Raw genomic sequence first — 6,338 nt, 5'->3', positions numbered from 1 at the left:
GCTCAACGGAGGGAAGACCGAGGTTCTGGTCTAAGGAAAAAACAAGGATCTCTGGCGGCCCCAACATTGGCCTAGTGAGATGGGTGCACTTCCTCAGCCATCCCACCAAGTTCGTAACTTGGGTGTCATCATCGATGATTCACTAACTATGAACATCAAGCTGTTAAGGTAGCCGCTACATGCTTTACCATCCTGAAATGGCAAAAAAAGATCATTTGGATGCTGCCAGAGCCTGCCCAGAGAACAGTAGTCCAGGCGCTCGTCACCTCTAGACTGGACTACGATAACATTCTTTATCTGGGGGCCAATAAGGTTGTGACTCGCAGGTTACATATGGTTGAGAACTCTGCTGCAAGACTACTTTGCCGGGTTCCTAGAGCTAGATCTGTTTCCGGTCACTTGTGCGACCTGCATTGGCTCAGGGTGGAGAACCGTATTAAGTTCAAAGCCCTGAGATACATGTTTAAAATCAAAACAGGTGTGGCCCCTCAGCATCTGCAGTCTCTGGTCTGCCCCTTTGTGCCTCCTCGCTGCCTTCACTCATCTACTCAAGGGAAATTTACTGTGCCTAGAGTTAAACTATCTCTGATGGGTGGGCGATCGTTTGCATATCTCGGTCCCTCCCTATGGAATTCCCTACCCACTTCAATTCGTAATGAAATGATGTTTGTCCAATTTCGCAAAACCTGGCTTTTCAACCAATAATCATTAAGCTACTTCCTATTCCTTGGTCTGGCCGGCGCCGGGAAACCCTTTTTGGGTAGCTGTTGTGCCTTACAAATTTAGTTAATAATAATAATAATAGCCATGGGGGCTGGGTTCGCTCCTAACAGAGCTAATCTTTACATGTAAAAAACAAGGAGGGGGAGAGAGAGAAATAAGGGTGGATTCCTTCTCCCAGGTAGTATAAATAAACAACAAGAATCCACCAAATGGGGTGAAGTGTTCCCTACAGTGGTGGGGAGCACAAAGTGTTTTTAAAATACCCCTCACACAGCAAAAGGACCCTTGGTGTCATGCTTCATCATTGGGGTCTTCGCACCCCTCTACGGGATGCGGCGTGCTACGACCTACGGCTACGTGGGAGCACTGATCATTTTACTATGCGTGGTGCATGTGGGGATTGGGTGTGAGTATGTGGTGAGGTAATGTGAGTTAGTGAATGTTTTAAAAAAATATACCTGGCTCGTGGGGTTGGTCAGAATTAATTTGATGAGCCCCCGGGCTGGTACTGTTAAAAATGGGTGCAGGATGAGGTAATAGTGTGATATTAGGCATAGTGCCTCTTTGGGTGCGTCAACATGTTTCGGAGATCAACTCCTTCTTCAGGACAGAGTGCACCACACCCTACTTTACTCACGTTTCTTTAATAAAATAGTGTATAATACAAAAAAGTGAAAACTAGTACTATAATGTTACTACTGATTGAATAAAGTTACGCCAGTATGCAAGTAACCTAAAAGGAAAGAGAAAACCACGTTTTGCAGAAATCAACTCCTTACTTTTTACACAGGATATGGTGACCTGTAAAGATAAATGGTGGGGATCACTAGACATAAACAATGTCATACTATTAGTGCAGGTGACCCTGTGGAAAAATGACAAAATACAGTACAAACACACATAAACCATAAATCACACTCTCTAGGGTGTTAGATTCCTTGTGCCTGAGGGAACATAACTTTATGGGGTGGAAGAATCAAGTTATAGTGGGTAAGGAGACATACTTTTTTGTTTTAGGTACAGTGCCCCATGAGCCTTCAAGAATGTTGGGGGTCAGGCTGGCCCAATGGCTCCTGTAATATAATACATAGTACAGTGGTTTTTAGGTACTCACAGGCTGCCAAAGGAAGGTCCCTTCTTTCTAGCAAGTTTTTTACTCACGGATTACAGCAGTATCAAACTCCTTGTGCCCCCGAACGCGGCTCCGCGGTGAATGCAGTAGCGCGTTAAGGATGCCTTTCTATAGTGATTGAGGATTCATAATCATTGGTTAATTGGTAAAGTTAAGTGGCCGGAAATGCCTAATATGGGAGTTCCGTTTTTTAGTTGTTATCGTGTCCGAATGGTAAGTGCCGTTCATGCGCGTTGGGCTTCTCCTTGTGTCTCAGGTGAGCACATGCGCGGTTGTGCAATCCTTGATGCTCATGCGTATGAAGTAGACACTGATCGTTCACCGAAGCGTAAAGGTCAGAGGACCGCCCGGCATTGTTATGCGTGTGGGCAATGGTTCCTAGCGCTGTTAGTATGCGCAAGATTATGAGGCTCCACAATATATAACTAGGAACCCGCCCAGTATTAGTATTTCACGTGTGGGAAAGGGTACATACTGTTATGATTCCCAAAGGGGAGGGTGACATTAAATTTGCATTGAGATTGCTGTATTAATCCAACTAAATGATGGTGAAAGTTCTCATATTCATAATTACAGGATGTAGTTTTACCTTTTAGAAAAACAGATCCTATGTTGGAAGTTGAACCAGGGAAGGAAGTCCCCTATTAGTGTTATGGATAGTGAATCAAGTTACTTGCCCCCATGGGATGTCATTATTTAATCCGTCAAAATGTGTTCCTAGACGGAACACCCAACGTTGTTCCTTTTGGAACAGGCCCTTGTCTGTTGGTAACTGTTCGATCACTGTCCATTTAATGTCATTTACACAGTGTTGTGCTTCGAGAAAATGAGTTGCCATTTTGGTGGTACTCTTGTTGCACCTGATGTTGCTCTTATGTTCATTTATACGGGTTTTGACTGCTCTTGATGTCATACCCACGTATTCCAGTGTGCACAGACATGTAATCATATAAATTACGTTTCTGCTGTTGCAGGTGATGAGACTCCTTTGTTTCCATTTCGTACCGCTTTTGAAGGTTAGGTTTTTACTTTTGCTGGTGAGGTGGCAGCTACTGCAATTTCCACAGGGGAATGTCCCTGTATTCCATGTATTGACGGTGTAGTAGTTTGGCACTCTTTTGGGAGGGTGTGGACCAAAATATCTTTGAGATTTCTTCCACGTTTGTGGGCGAACATAGGTTTTCCAAAAGTTAACTGGCCACAGTTCAGGATTTGCCAGTTCTTGTTAATGATTTTAGTGACCTCATTTGATAGTGTGTTGTATGTTGTCACACATACTTGTCTTTTTTGGTCATTGTCTGTTTTTATCCTGTCTTCGAGGAGGGCGTCTCGGTTATTATTCCTTGCCCGTTTCATTGCAGTGTCAATTATACGGTCAATTATACGGTCGTACATGGGCGCGACCATCTTGTTTGCGTGACGTATTTCTGTTTCCGGACGTTATGTGTAATCTCGCAAAGTGTGCGGCTCGCTAGTACAAGTTCGCATGTGATCGCGAGGGGAAATCTCGCTCGAACTTACCCAAACGGTCGTGAACAGGCGCGGCCATGAAGTTTTTTTTATCTACTTTACTTATTATCTATCCCTCTATTTTTCTAGCTCTATATTTTTTTGTTTTCTGCTACTTTTGGTTAATTTTAAACTACTTTTTTAAACTCTTTTCTTTTCTTCTTCCCTATTATATTTCTTATTTATTATTTACCTTCCTTTCTGCCCAGACCCCGGTAAAGGGAGCCAGGAAGCAGCCCGAGAAGGGGAAGGGTCCTGCACCCCGTGCCCGGCTCCCGTGCGGGCGTTAGGGACCTAGTGATGCCACGGGAGATCTTTAGCGTGGAGGAGGTGCCCGCACTAGTGTTCTATGTACAGCGCCGCCTCCCCAGGACCATCATGGTAGGCGGCAAGATCCCAAGCAGCTACGGACTCCGGGAGCGCCGGAAGCGGTGGGAGAAGGTGTGCCGGGTCATGTATGAACACTTTCAGGTCCGACGCACCTACAACCAGGCCACCCACCGTTGGACGGATCTCCTGGACCGGGAACGTGACCTGCTCGACCTGCCCGGCGTCGAGATCCCCTGGCTTGGTGAGTAGTAGTAGCTATTTCATCACTACTCTGTTTTCTCCTGCTCTGTGTGTTATTATATTGCAAATTTTTGGTTTTTACCAAGAGCAATAATGCTGCCGATTACATTGTAGGTAAATTATATTTCAAAATCTTCTGTGCATTTCAGGTGCACCGCTCTCCTTCTCAGTAGCGCTACTATGCTTATTTGTTTTCGATTTTGTGTTCATTTCATTGGCCTGAGAAATTATGTATGAGTGTAGTTTACAGAACTGCGAAATGCTAGACACTAAGGGGCAGATTTGCAATTACCGGCGCATCCCTGCAAAGTAGCAGGGATGCGCTGGTAATTGTGCGCCACGCCATCACCACCCATGGTGCGCCGTATTTACAATGCGGCGCACCATGGGCCCAAAACATCACCGAAGTATTACGCATCTGTGCCGTAAAGGCAGCGCATTGCTGGAGTTGCGTTGCAACGATGGCGCAGCTCCAGCAATGCTCTGGGGTGCCCTAGCTCCCCAATGCTGCGTCAAGCTGTACGTCTGCTTCAAGCAGGCACAGGGTTTGAGTGACGCATCATTGTCCTAAAAGTGACTGATTGAAATCTTGTAGATTTCCCTCAGCCACTTTTAGGATGCGTTCCTGCGCAGGAACGCCCTCCCTTGCGCCGGAACTCCCCCTGATGGCGCAGGGCTTTACAACGTGATACATCTCCCATATGCATCACGTTGTTAATATACGCCGCACCATGGCGCCTCTTTTGTTCTGCCGCTGCGTCACAAAAGTCACGCAACAACGGAGCAAAAGAGCCGCAAGTGGCTTGTAAATCTGCCCCTACAGACTCAAGTCCAGTCCTTCCTTTGTAAACCTGGCAATAAGGAGAAATAGTGGTGGTGGATTGATAGTTTCAGTATTTTAATGACTGGTTAATGTAGTAGGAAACTTTTTAGTGTTGTCACTGATCTGCAATCACGATAAAGTTTGTCTGTCACTTTGCGTGCTGCGGACTGCTGCCTGCCAGTCCTAGGCGAACCTTTTTAGTAGTTTGTTTAGTGAGTTACATAACTTTCCAAGTCGACGGTCCGCAAATCAAGCAATACTAATATCATAGTAGACCACATGAGATAGGTCAATATATCCTGTGGAATAGTTGTCTATTTGCTATTTCGCCAACATATTTTGTTATTGTTCTTTTGAAATGTTTGATTTGGTTGACAACAATCATCCATGTTTTCGGGTCTTTCTTTCTTTCATGTTATACATCAGCTCCCCCCAGGGGCAAGAGGACAGAGGAGGAGGTGGTATCGGCTGCTGCTGCTGTAGAAGGCCAGGATCGGTCAGGCAAGGGCTCCTTTGCTGGCCCCGGTAAGTTTTAATTTTAATGTAGAGTACCTATTTTTTCCTAGCGTTCCTTATTCGATTTTTTCTAAATCGCCTTTGATCTTCTTGTAGACTGTATCTAAATTCTTATCCTGCCTCTACTATGACTCCCTGTGGTATTACTAGATTATTCTTATTAGTCTGTCTGTGTAGCTAACTAAGATTGCACATTTGGCAATAGGTGTTAAACGAAACTCCCATTCTAGTCAGCAATAGCTCTATGCACTGAGTGCAGTCCCCTGGGATTGTCCATAATGTCTTTTCAAGTCTTCTAAATGCTTATGCTTTGACAATTCCCAACAATAAAATGTGAATGTCCACCAAGAAAGAATAAGATACTATTTTACTTTTGGTTTAGATAGGAGGACAATCCATACTACTACTGTTGCAGGGACAAATCTGCACAAAGAGAACTATGGACACTAAATAGTGCATTGTTTATCAATTATAATAGGAGCAGGTAGACTTTCCACATACCTCAGTGATATCAGACTTTGAAGAACCCCCAATCTCCTTACTGACTAGATAGTGTGGCAGAGTCATTTAGCTCCCGAATTCATCGATGATTGATCCCCAATGATGATTATCCAACGCAGGACAAGAGTACGGAGTCAGAGTCCAGAAGTGTCAGAGGCACGGACTCATGCTTGCAAATTGCAAACCCTTTTGCTCAGTCACTCTTGACCAAAAACCACAGAGTCTATTTAAGTTTTAAAGCGTTATTAAAAGTAAAAACATTTATTAAAATCAAGATTGTCATAAAACATAAACGGTTGATTAAAAATGGAAAAGTGCTTAGTGATTTATTTCACACATTCATTGTGGGCGAGCCGAGCCCTCACCTGGTTTGAACTTTAATTTTTCTTTTTGGTGCTGAATCGTTGGTCACTCCATCCTAGTGATGATGATCTGATCTTGCTCTTGTTCTTAGAAGTGAAGCTTCTGTCGGTTATGAGAAAAATGGTGCGTGTTAAAAAGCAAGCATTCATCAGTTGTGCCAAAAAGTGCAGCAAGACAACACCCTTCCCTGGAAAAAGGGAC

The sequence above is a fragment of the Lissotriton vulgaris genome, chromosome 5 (genome assembly GCF_964263255.1).
Source record: "Lissotriton vulgaris chromosome 5, aLisVul1.2, whole genome shotgun sequence".
Classification (NCBI taxonomy): domain Eukaryota; kingdom Metazoa; phylum Chordata; class Amphibia; order Caudata; family Salamandridae; genus Lissotriton; species Lissotriton vulgaris.
Note: the sequence above shows the minus strand (reverse complement) of the source record.